Source organism: Rhagoletis zephyria, unplaced genomic scaffold (genome assembly GCF_001687245.7).
Source record: "Rhagoletis zephyria isolate East Lansing unplaced genomic scaffold, Rhagoletis_zephyria_1.1 Rzeph_scaffold_00440, whole genome shotgun sequence".
NCBI classification, from domain to species: Eukaryota; Metazoa; Arthropoda; class Insecta; order Diptera; family Tephritidae; genus Rhagoletis; species Rhagoletis zephyria.
The window spans coordinates 4030-15849 of NW_016157524.1; the positions used below are offsets into that span (position 1 = coordinate 4030).

The 11820-nt window shown below is 34.6% G+C and overlaps 1 pseudogene; it reads left to right on the top strand.

Moving 5' to 3' along the window:
* The first annotated feature begins 4785 nt into the window (after nt 1–4785).
* Nucleotides 4786–5497, top strand: LOC108359705 (putative nuclease HARBI1; annotated as a pseudogene).
* The last annotated feature ends 6323 nt before the right edge of the window (nt 5498–11820 follow it).

Sequence of the window (11820 nt, forward strand, 5' to 3'; positions counted from 1 at the left end):
GATTGAGCTTAAAAAAGAGAACGCGGAAACCCGAATCATCAAGTCGTTCGGACAGAAAATCAAAAGCTTTGTTTGTTAACAGACAATTTTCACAAATTATCACTAATTTCTGCTGGAAAGTGTTTCTTAACCCAAAAAACTAGCAGAAACTAGCAGCTCTCTCTCGTTCTTACGCTCTTATTTTTTTGGCTCTCCTGCTAATTTCTGCTAGTAAAATTTTTCCCCGTTTCCACGTTCGCGCGCCGCCCCCTCCTCTCCTTTCGCAATTATGCACTGGCGGCATTATAACCGTTTAGAAAAAAAGAATAATAATAAAATGACACTAGTTCACTTCTGAAACTGCTTTTTAATGTCCAAGTAATGGGAATTATTGCGTATGGTGTTATTGCATGCACTAGAGGTTTACGACGACAGGCTTTGCGGCGGCGGCGTGGTCAACTTCAAAAAGTGTCGGCGGCGGCGGTGACGCCGGCGCGTCTGGAAACGCCGACGCTACTGCGCATAACGTAGATTCAAAAGTGCCATGAGGATACTAATCTTATCATGTCATCTCGTCAGCGTTAGGCATTCGCCATGCCAATTAAGATTATAATTCTATTTAATTCATTCATTGAATTAGTTTTAAATTTAAATTACGTTACTCCCTACTTGAATTAAAATGTGGAGTGTCTGGTTCTGATGGATGGGCGAACAGAAGAAGGTCTGAGGTATATACATACATACATACACACATGGCTCTCTATGTTCTCTTCGGATCCGTGTGTTTTATTTAAATGTAAAGAAATAAAAAAATTTAAAAAGTTAAGTTATTAGGGTAATTTATGTCGCTATCAATAAATTTTTATCAACGGTTCTGTTAAATTACGGAGTTCTTACGATTTTTTGCGGATTACATATTGAAAACAAGGTTGGTCTACTTTTTTCCAAAAGTTTAACCCATCAACTCGAACCAGGACGGGCCTTTTTGACCCACTGTTTAAAAAAATTCCTTATAGATGGCTAAAATTTCCACTAAAATATTAAGCCCCAAATTTTTCTAAGGAGAACCGAATGTAATGAAAAAGAATACTAGTTATTACCAAAAAGGGGGAACTTTAACCCTGTGTAGATAACATTGCGATGCGAGGGAGCAAAATCTTCCTGGGGTTTGACCACCACTAAGGGGAATGCTAACGTAATTTTCACACAGTCACTTAGTACTTGTATACGTATATGGGACCCCAGAATAAAATAACTTACAAATGTAAAAATTAGCAAAAAAATGTGTTTGCTTTTTATTGAAAGTCTGTTTAAAATATTAAAAAAATACACAGGAAAATCAACTCGTCTTTGTTTTATCTCCAATAATTGAGGAGATATTCGCGTTAAAGTTTTTCATGTGTTATAACTTGTTGTTGTAGTATCTATGTGTATAAAAAAGTAGTATTGTTGCATTATTGAAAAGAATTGTCTAGTGCAGAAAAAAATCTTTAGATTACCAGTATTCGACCCTAATTTAACTGTAATAAACGCTTTCGATCGAAAAATATGTTACCTATGTTTTTTCTGAGTTAGAGGAGATCATAGTTTTTCCAGTGGCCCAAATTATGCAAAAACAACTCCTTTAAAAATGTAATTTTCATTTCATAGAATTGTGTTTTTATACTAGTAGTATTTAGTTCCTTCAGACGATGTATTTCAATGTACATACATCATGAAAATTTTGAACAAAATTCCTTAGGTGAAGTAATATTAGAGTGAGAAGAAAGATTTTTACACCGCCTTATTTGAAAAATTTCCTATAAAATGTGACTGTAAGACAGCCGAATGTCAGAAAATTAAGCGAGACAGTTTTTTTATTACTTCACCTGCTTATTGCGCCATTCGTCCCACCTGCTTGTACCGAGTATACGTTCAAATTTAGAAGTCTGAGAGTAGGTAAAATTTTATATATTTTTACATCACTATTTGGTACCACATGTTTGCTTCGTCTTCGTAAACGAAATCCACAGTTCGGATATAGTGAAGCAAGTGATGCTGATGCAGAAATTTGAATTAAGATAAAACTCAAAACAATATTCTCTGTGTTATACATACAGATACTGTGGACGGGAAAGGCAATTTTTGTTTGATCCATGCCATGGCGGAATTATACCAGGTGAAGTAATTAGAGCGAGAAGAAAGATGTTGACACTGTTCTATTTGAAAAATTGCCTTAAGCTCGTCGGCGATTTCAAGCATCCGTTGTTGGTTACCCCAGCAACGAGTACATGTGTGAGTGTCGGGTTGAATGTCGGGTGCTTGAAGCTTGCCCGGCGACACTCAAGCATAAAGCGTCAACACCATTTGCAATAAAATTTCGTAGTGGGCGGACGTAAACATGTCTTCATCGGATGACGATTTTTTGCTACTTGCCACTGCAGTAGTTTTATTAGAATTTTTAATTATTATTATTATTATTGCTTACACTTTTCATCGCGGTGGGAATATGCTTCGCACTTAGTATTCCACAAAGCGGGTAAGGACGCATAAGTTTCAATAAAACGCAACGTAAAATCTTTATCTTCCGCGAACTTGCTCATTTTACATATCACAACAAACTAACACACTAATGCTTGTCAACGCTTTGCGCCACTATCAAACAGACCGCTTGTCAAGCGGTCGCGTTGATGGAAAATCAAAAATTTTTGATTTTCCATCAACACGAGCCGACAACAAGTACGTGTGACACGACGATCTCCGATTGCCTCGGCTGCTGGGGTAACCAACAACGGATGCTTGAAATCGCCGACGAGCTTTAGAAAAAGCAGCCGAATGTCTGAAAATAAAGCGAGAAAGCTTTTTTATTACTTTACCTGTTAATTGCGCCATGGTTCCACGCAAACATTTTAAGGTTTTCTAGCAATGTTTTCAACATATTAAAAAGCATGCAGACAAAATTCATACAAAAGCGCTATGTCCAATTTGCCAGGCGACGCTTTTCCTATATTTTGTTAGACTTTTCATAAGTAAAACTCAAGGTTCATAGAATACAAGGTTACGACATCAGCCATGGCCGCCATCTTTATGACGTATGTAGATGGCTCAATTTTTGGAGTTGCCAGATTCCTAAAAAATTATCTTATGAAAATACACTATTTTAGTCAAAAATACTTCAGGTTTTATTTCAAATATGTATGTGTAACCCGGATATTTACCGTTTGACAATTTGCGTTGAAGTTTGTGCTTTTTTNTATGACGTATGTAGATGGCTCAATTTTTGGAGTTGCCAGATTCCTAAAAAATTATCTTATGAAAATACACTATTTTAGTCAAAAATACTTCAGGTTTTATTTCAAATATGTATGTGTAACCCGGATATTTACCGTTTGACAATTTGCGTTGAAGTTTGTGCTTTTTTCTGCGTCTATAAGTTTATTTAAATTATTAAAAATTTAAATGCGCTGTTTTTGATTGTTAAAATTACACTGAAAAAGGTAATTTAGGTTTTACCGTATATCTAAAGATGAATTGCAACTTCGGTAGCGAAATTTTGCTCATTTGATTAGGATTCTTAAATTATGCTATACGGCAGCTATATTTTCTGCGTTTTGTGTACTCTCCTTCTTCGTAAAATATTTCAGCCAATCAGAACTCACTTCGCAACTACGTCATTGGAGGAAAACAAATTTTTGACAGGACCATGTCGTAACCTTCTATTCTATGAACCTTGAGCAAAACTAGTTTGCGAATATTAATTTCTTCATATGAATTATATGACATTTTAAGTTTAGTTATATTTTTGCAATAAACAAAGTTCTTTTTTCTTCTGTCAGCAAATTGTTTTTGTTACAAATAGTATAAATAAGCAATGGGAAATCATGATTCAATAATAAAAGGTTTGCTTAGAAAACAGTTTTCTCAATAACACGCTACATATTTTATAGTTAAAATTTTTTAACAATCTCGAAAGTGGTTGCTATATTTTTAAAATCAAAACTATCACGTTTTTGAAACTAATTACATACATGTGAATGAAAACTTAACTAACCAATTCAATCATTATACAACTCCGATATGTATTACACTGGCCAACAAAATTTTGCGGCAGAATCTGACTTTAGAAATTTCTGATTGGCTCTAGTTTTTGAGATATTTTGACTCAAAAGTGTCAAAAAACTAATTATCAGCATATTTTCAGCCGTTGTAATACATATATAAAAAGTACATGATGCAAAGAAAACTTAAACCCTCCTCTTTTATAAAAAGATAAGAAGACTTTAGGGTAGTATTTATTTTTGAAATGTTTTTAAAATCCACTGGTAAGCAATAAGTCCAACACATCCGCATATTTCTACTTTAAAAATTTTAAAATAACTGTATCGCGTTTCTGTAAGAAATCGACAAAATTCTCGATTATAGTGACGTCATATCGATTCGATCCAAGTTTGTCGATTGGCGGAGAAAAAGTGTTTCAGTAAGCATTAATCGACAAAATGTGGAACAGTGAGAGAAATGATATGCCAATCGACAAGGAATGTGTGAAATCTAATTGAAAATTATTTGTCAAAACATTTTGAAAAGTAAGCATGAAAACAAAAATGTGTATACAAAAAATTTTATATTGATAAATATTTGTTTTCAGCTTTGAGTTTGTTGGTAGCTACACTCGCGATACAACAGGGCCGCAGAAATATGCTGCGAATGCGACGGCGGTATTTGAGGGACTCCACAGATCCATTCAGCATTCCAGAGGCGCGCTTTATAGAGTTGTTTCGCTTCAGTAGGGCAGCAGTCACTGAACTTCTTGTTGAAATGGAGCCTTTAATGGATACAGCAGTAAGGAATACGTTCATTCCAAACTCCATTAGACTGTGTGTAGCACTCCTCTATTATGCTACAGAATCGTACCTTAGAGACGTCGGTCAGGATTTCGTTTGCGCCATAAGTAAGCCGCATACTACATCAAGTCACAAAAATTTTGCAAAACTACTTGGCGCAACGATATATTATATTCCCAACAACATTGGAGCAGCAGAATATAGTAAAAAAACGGTAAGTGAATTATTTCAAATTTAACGACTCGTGGTTATTCATTTCATTTGTTGTTTATTTACAACTTTTTAATGCAACTAGATTTCCCGGCGTCTTAGGAGCGATTGATTGCACTCACGTCAAAATTAAGAAGCCATCAAGTGATGTAGAATACTGCTACATTAATCGGAAGGGATACTTTTCCAAGAATGTGCAATTGGTGTGCGATTTCGATTTAAATATCCTGGGGTGCTTCGCAAGGTATGGGGGAAGTACGTACGACGCTTATATTTGGGAAAGCAGTATAATAAAATCCCATATGCTAAATGCATACACTGCAAATGGCTCTACTGGTTGGTTGCTTGGAGATTCTGGGTATCCATTGCAGCCGTGGCTAATGACTCCATTCAGAAATGTTGAGAATGCCAGCCAGCAGCGCTACAATGATAGCCACGNCGATGCTGTTGCATTAGCTGGAGCAACCGATTTTTTTGACCTTTGGTAACCCGGCCCGATGTATTTCTCTGTAACATATATACATGTGTATTTATTTAAATATTCATAAGTACACAAAATATTAACAAATATATAAGTACTTACGCTGGCTTTAGATCCAATGTCTTCCATTTTAAATTCAAATAAACGAAATGTGTACATACACACATCAAAATACAGTTGTCACCAGCTCAAAGGCAAGTGAGAAAAATAATCGACAATACTTCGTTTCATTTGGTTACAGAAACAAATTCACTCGAGTATTCCTACTGAAATGGAATGAAACACGTCAGTCGAAGATCCAGCGTTGTCGACCAATTCGACTCATTTTCTTACAGAAACATAACAAGTGAGAATGACGTCAAATTACATCAAATCGCCTATTTCAATCGAGAACATTGATCGAGACGAGTTACAGAAACGCACCACTGAAAGATATTAATGTTATAACCATGGTGGAATAATACAGGGTATTGCATATAGACAGCGTTCTCGCTCTAACCCACCATCTTGGCTCCCTTAGCTAAACCGATGTTTCCCTCTTGAAAAAACTACACTTTATAGCCTTATTTCCTATTCCAACACTGATTTGCAATTACTGAACAATTCTTTGACATTTAATCTATTCTTATTCGTTGGCAACTGAAAGTTAAATTAGAAATTTCAGCATTAATTCCGCAAAAAAATATCGGTTTAGAGATTTTCCCAAAGGACTTATATGTAGTTGTTTAGGTAAGTGCTTCCTGCCGCTGAAACTCCGTTTGTGGTTCGCTGCCGCTGATCCTGCTTTTTCGTCGATATAACAGTTATTTGGTAAGTTTAGATGGAAGATTTAAAAAATAAGTAAATATTTAACGACGCATCTATACCCCAGTGCTTTTTGCTGCTGCAACTCCGTTTGTGGTTTACTGCCACGGCTCCTGATTTTTCATTAAAATTACTGCCGTTATTTACTATTGTAAGTAATCAGGAAACAAAACACTACTCAAAGACTAGTATGTATTCGTTACTGAGTAACGGGTACAAACCCTAACTCGAAGACACCAGGAGTGTACTCGTAGCCAAACTATCTAAGGTTTTAGAAAACTTTTACTGGTTTTGCGTTCTCGTACCCAAAAACTTCCAAAGTAGGGGAAATTGAGAGAGCAAAATGTGATAGAAAGCTGCAAATTTCTGCTGGAAAATTTTTTACCAGCGAAAACTTGCAAGTAAGAAAATCAGCTGATCACAAACACATGTTTGTAAATAAACAAAGGAAAATATGGCCTTTTTGAGTTATTTATTGCAAATTTTATTACTAATGCTAGTATACAACGAAAAAGTGAGTAAATTTAGTTAGCACAACGTTTGTTGAGTTTATTTCTCGTTAATCTGATATTAATCTCCAGTTTGTTTACTTTAGTATGTGCTGATCAGTGTTGCCGCGAATCATTTTTAGTGGTAGCCAAATTCCTTTAAANTCTCCAGTTTGTTTACTTTAGTATGTGCTGATCAGTGTTGCCGCGAATGATTTTTAGTGGTAGCCAAATTCCTTTAAAAAAGGGCTAAAAAAGAGCTAAAAAAGTCGTTGTGGCTGAAAATGGTAGCTCAAATTTTTTACTTACATATACATATATAAGCATACACGCAAACATTTTCAATAAGTAATGGTATAGAAAAACAATGAACTCTGGAAAAAAGGAAATATTTTTCCAACCAACAACCGTTTTGTATTTAAGGGAAAATATACGACACCAGCTTGCTGGCTCCATCAAGTGATTTTACCATCATGCTCATATAACTTACCAGCATGCTGCTACAATATCCATTTCTTTACAAATGAGGTCGAGGAAAGATCGAAATGATTAGAGCATATATGTAATATTTCTATATTGGTAGTAAGCTAACATCTCAATGTGTAAGCATTCCGAAATCAAAGCGAGACAGTCTAGTACTGTTTTTGTCAATGTATTGTGTACTTGAGTGCCGTTTTTGTAAATGTGTCGTGTACATGTTTATTTATAAACGTATGTGTTCCTTTTCTTTCGTACGTGTTTATTGATATATCTGTACTGTAGTGTTTTCGGACGGTACTAGCTCTTACTGCCAATATAGGAGTATTACATATATGTATTAAAGCCGAAATTTCACAATTTTTCTACCATTTTGTTAAACATTGTTTTTTTTTTTGTAATTCACAACTGCAATATCGGGAACTTAATCCTCCACACACACGGCTTTGACTCATATAGTGCAAGAAATTTCCACCAAAATACTTTTTACTTAGAAAATTTAGCTAATTTCACCACTCACGACACCAGCATGCTGGTACAATTATAAAATTTTCAAATAGTTTTTGAAGTCACACCAGCAGCTGGTACAATCACATCACAAGAACATACACGGTCAATCGACTTGATGGGCCATTTAACAAATTAAGCATATTAAGGGCCGTAAACTTATCTATTTTAAACTATAGTTAAATCGTTAATAGATAAGTTAACAGCCCTAACACTTTTACAGTATGTACATATGTATGAAAACGTAAGGTATGTATATATATCAGTCTTTCTTAGGGCGTGTGTGAATCGGTTACAAAGTTCTATGGGGAAAGCTGTTGAATAATATTTTTACTATGGTGAGACAGTTTTGCCAATCTGTTGTGTGAAATGAAATCTTTTTTGACAGCAGNATATAACTTACCAGCATGCTGCTACAATATCCATTTCTTTACAAATGAGGTCGAGGAAAGATCGAAATGATTAGAGCATATATGTAATATTTCTATATTGGTAGTAAGCTAACATCTCAATGTGTAAGCATTCCGAAATCAAAGCGAGACAGTCTAGTACTGTTTTTGTCAATGTATTGTGTACTTGAGTGCCGTTTTTGTATATGTGTTGTGTACATGTTTATTTATAAACGTATGTGTTCCTTTTCTTTCGTACGTGTTTATTGATATATCTGTACTGTAGTGTTTTCGGACGGTACTAGCTCTTACTGCCAATATAGGAGTATTACATATATGGTTTAAAGCCGAAATTTCACAATTTTTCTACCATTTTGTTAAACATTGTTTTTTTTTTTGTAATTCACAACTGCAATATCGGGAACTTAATCCTCCACACACACGGCTTTGACTCATATAGTGCAAGAAATTTCCACCAAAATACTTTTTACTTAGAAAATTTAGCTAATTTCACCACTCACGACACCAGCATGCTGGTACAATTATAAAATTTTCAAATAGTTTTTGAAGTCACACCAGCAGCTGGTACAATCACATCACAAGAACATACACGGTCAATCGACTTGATGGGCCATTTAACAAATTAAGCATATTAAGGGCCGTAAACTTATCTATTTTAAACTATAGTTAAATCGTTAATAGATAAGTTAACAGCCCTAACACTTTTACAGTATGTACATATGTATGAAAACGTAAGGTATGTATATATATCAGTCTTTCTTAGGGCGTGTGTGAATCGGTTACAAAGTTCTATGGGGAAAGCTGTTGAATAATATTTTTACTATGGTGAGACAGTTTTGCCAATCTGTTGTGTGAAATGAAATCTTTTTTGACAGCAGTAAATTTTTGATAACCGCAGATTTATTCGCAATAAACTATTACAAATTGAAGTGAAAATAATATTTTAAGAAAACATCTACCATCACTGATTGCATTTCATCAATTTAAGCTTTTGTTTTACGAAAAATTACACACAGCAACAATCTTTGCGATTGTCAAAATTTTCTATGCATTTGTCAAAAATTTCACTAGCCTCATGAGCTACTGAAATTTTATTCACCTCATAGTTGTCAAAAATTTACTTGCCGCAAAATTGTTACCGATTCACACACGCCCTTAGTTTAAAAATTCATCTCTTACATAAATGAAAAAAATTAGATCAAATTAAGTATATACAACTTTTTCATGCCAAGTAAAAAAAAAAAATAAAATTAAAAAATTTAAATTTATGTGGCCAGTATGTGGTAGCTAAATCTAGCCACCAAAGGGCTAAAACGGCAACACTGGGGCTGACTATGGTTGCCGTATGACATTTATCGTTTGTACCATAATTTTCGTTTAAATATACCAAAAAATTAAAAAGCAGCATGCTGAAATGTTTTTTGCTGAAGTTGTCAGTTTTGGTAGGTTGATTGTTGAAATTAAAATTTTATAATTTTAAAGCTACATTTGTAGCTATAGCTACATTTTGTTGGCATTTCCGATAGTATTGATACTATCGATGGTTGTGACTATCGACTATCGTGGCCATCGATAGTGTTCCACCTTTAGTACACACCTACCGTCAGAAACTCATAGCGCTTTCTTCTCGAAATATTGCGGCCTCACTTCCGGTTTAAAACTTGTGGATGGCAGACGTGTGCGAAAATAAAAGCAAATTGACAAAATTCATTTTAATGAATTTAAAACTAAAAACTATTAAAAAATATACCTGAATTCAAATCAAGAAATCTAACTAAACATAATCAAGCTAAAAAGTAAGCGGTAGAAAGAAGGATCGACGGGGAAAAAGGGATTGCAGCTGGCAATGTGGGAGACAGGACAGGAGATCTAAAGGGTGATAGGTGTTAGGACACATAAGGGGAAACAAAGTAAAATAGAAAATACAGAAGCGCAAAAAAGCTGTGACCAGGTAAGTATCTGAAAACGTTTTCATTACTATATACATATACACAAAAAAGAATACTGTGCTTAATATAAAATGGCCGACGCGTCAGCGTCGGAGGATGCTGAGGGGGACAGCGCCGTGGTTGCCAAGACAGACAACAACAGTGAAATTATACCAATGCAAGGAATTTTAATACTTAAAGGGGCAGACCCAAAATCTATTGCTAGGTAGGCAATGGAAAAACAAGGTCAGACAAATACAAACGACAGTGGGACAGAAAAAGACAGAATACAAAACAGTGCATTTTACACAGAGAGACATAGTGGTGAATTTTTAGTTCTTATAGACACCTCGGAGTCGCCGTTATTCAGAAATGAAAAGATTAGGAATGGTCTCTTTCTGTTGGTCAAAATTCGAAATTTTGGCATCTGCGGTATTAAAAATATAAAAGGAGTTAGAAAATCTCTATACAAAGTAGCTTTAAAAACGTGGTATGAAGTTAACATGAGCATTAATAACACTATGCGACAGTCAAAATCGGGATGGGATGAAACCAACGGGAAATGTTATATCGGTCAAAAACAAGTTATACGTGGCCCGGCGTTTCGCTGGGTCACGTCTAGGAATCGAGATATATCGATTTGAAGTAAGTAACTATCATATAGGGGAAATTGTCACCTTTGGTGGTCTTTTTTTTGACATAACTCGAGAACCACTAGTCCGATTTTGCTCTAACAAATTTAAAAAAATTAAAAATTACAATTCCTTTAATCTGTTAATATAACGTTTTTCTATATACTCAACAGTTTTGCCGGTCAAAATAAATGTATGAAGAAAAAAGATATTTTTTGCCTAAAATATTAAATTTTTTTATTTTTTAAATTCATAAAAAATCCATAACGGAAAAAAGGCAAGTCGTATTACTTTCACGCAAAGTCACATAACCTTTAAGCAAAATTCATCCAAATTCATTGAAACATAAAATCAATATTCTTGTCAAAATGAGATACCTTCACTTAATTGTGAATAAGAGCGAAACGCGTCCATCGATTTTCATGATCTATGTCTCATTTTGCTTAAAGGTTATGAGACTTTGCGTGAAAGTAATACGACTTGCCTTTTTTCCGTTTTGGATTTTTATGAAATTAAAAAATAAAAAAATTTAATATTTTAGGCAAAAAAAATTTTTTTTCTTCATACATTTATTTTCCCCGGCAAAACTGTTGATTATATAGAAAAACATTATATAAACAGATTAAAGGAATTGTAATTTTTAATTTTTTTAAATTTGTTTGAGCAAAATCGGACTAGTGGTTCTCGAGTTATGTCAAAAAAAAGACCACCAAAGGTGACAATTTCCCCTATATGATAGTTACTAACTTCAAATCGATATATCTCGATTCCTAGACGTGACCCAGCGAAACGCCGGGACACGTATAACTTCCGTTTTACCGATATAACTTTCCCCGGTAGTTTGAACCCTCCCGATCACTGACCCTTACCATTTGTCTCACAGTGTAATGAAAACTTAAAAAAAAAAACAAGTTACGAGCGTTTATACCGAAAAAATTTGTAGAAACTGTTGAGGTAGTGAGGAATATCCCATTGGATTTTACAGAAGAGGAAATCTTTAACAATATTAGATCCGATCCTAAAGTTACATCTGTGTCTAGGATTATGAGACGCGACCTAGAAGATAAAGAGAAATTCACTCCAA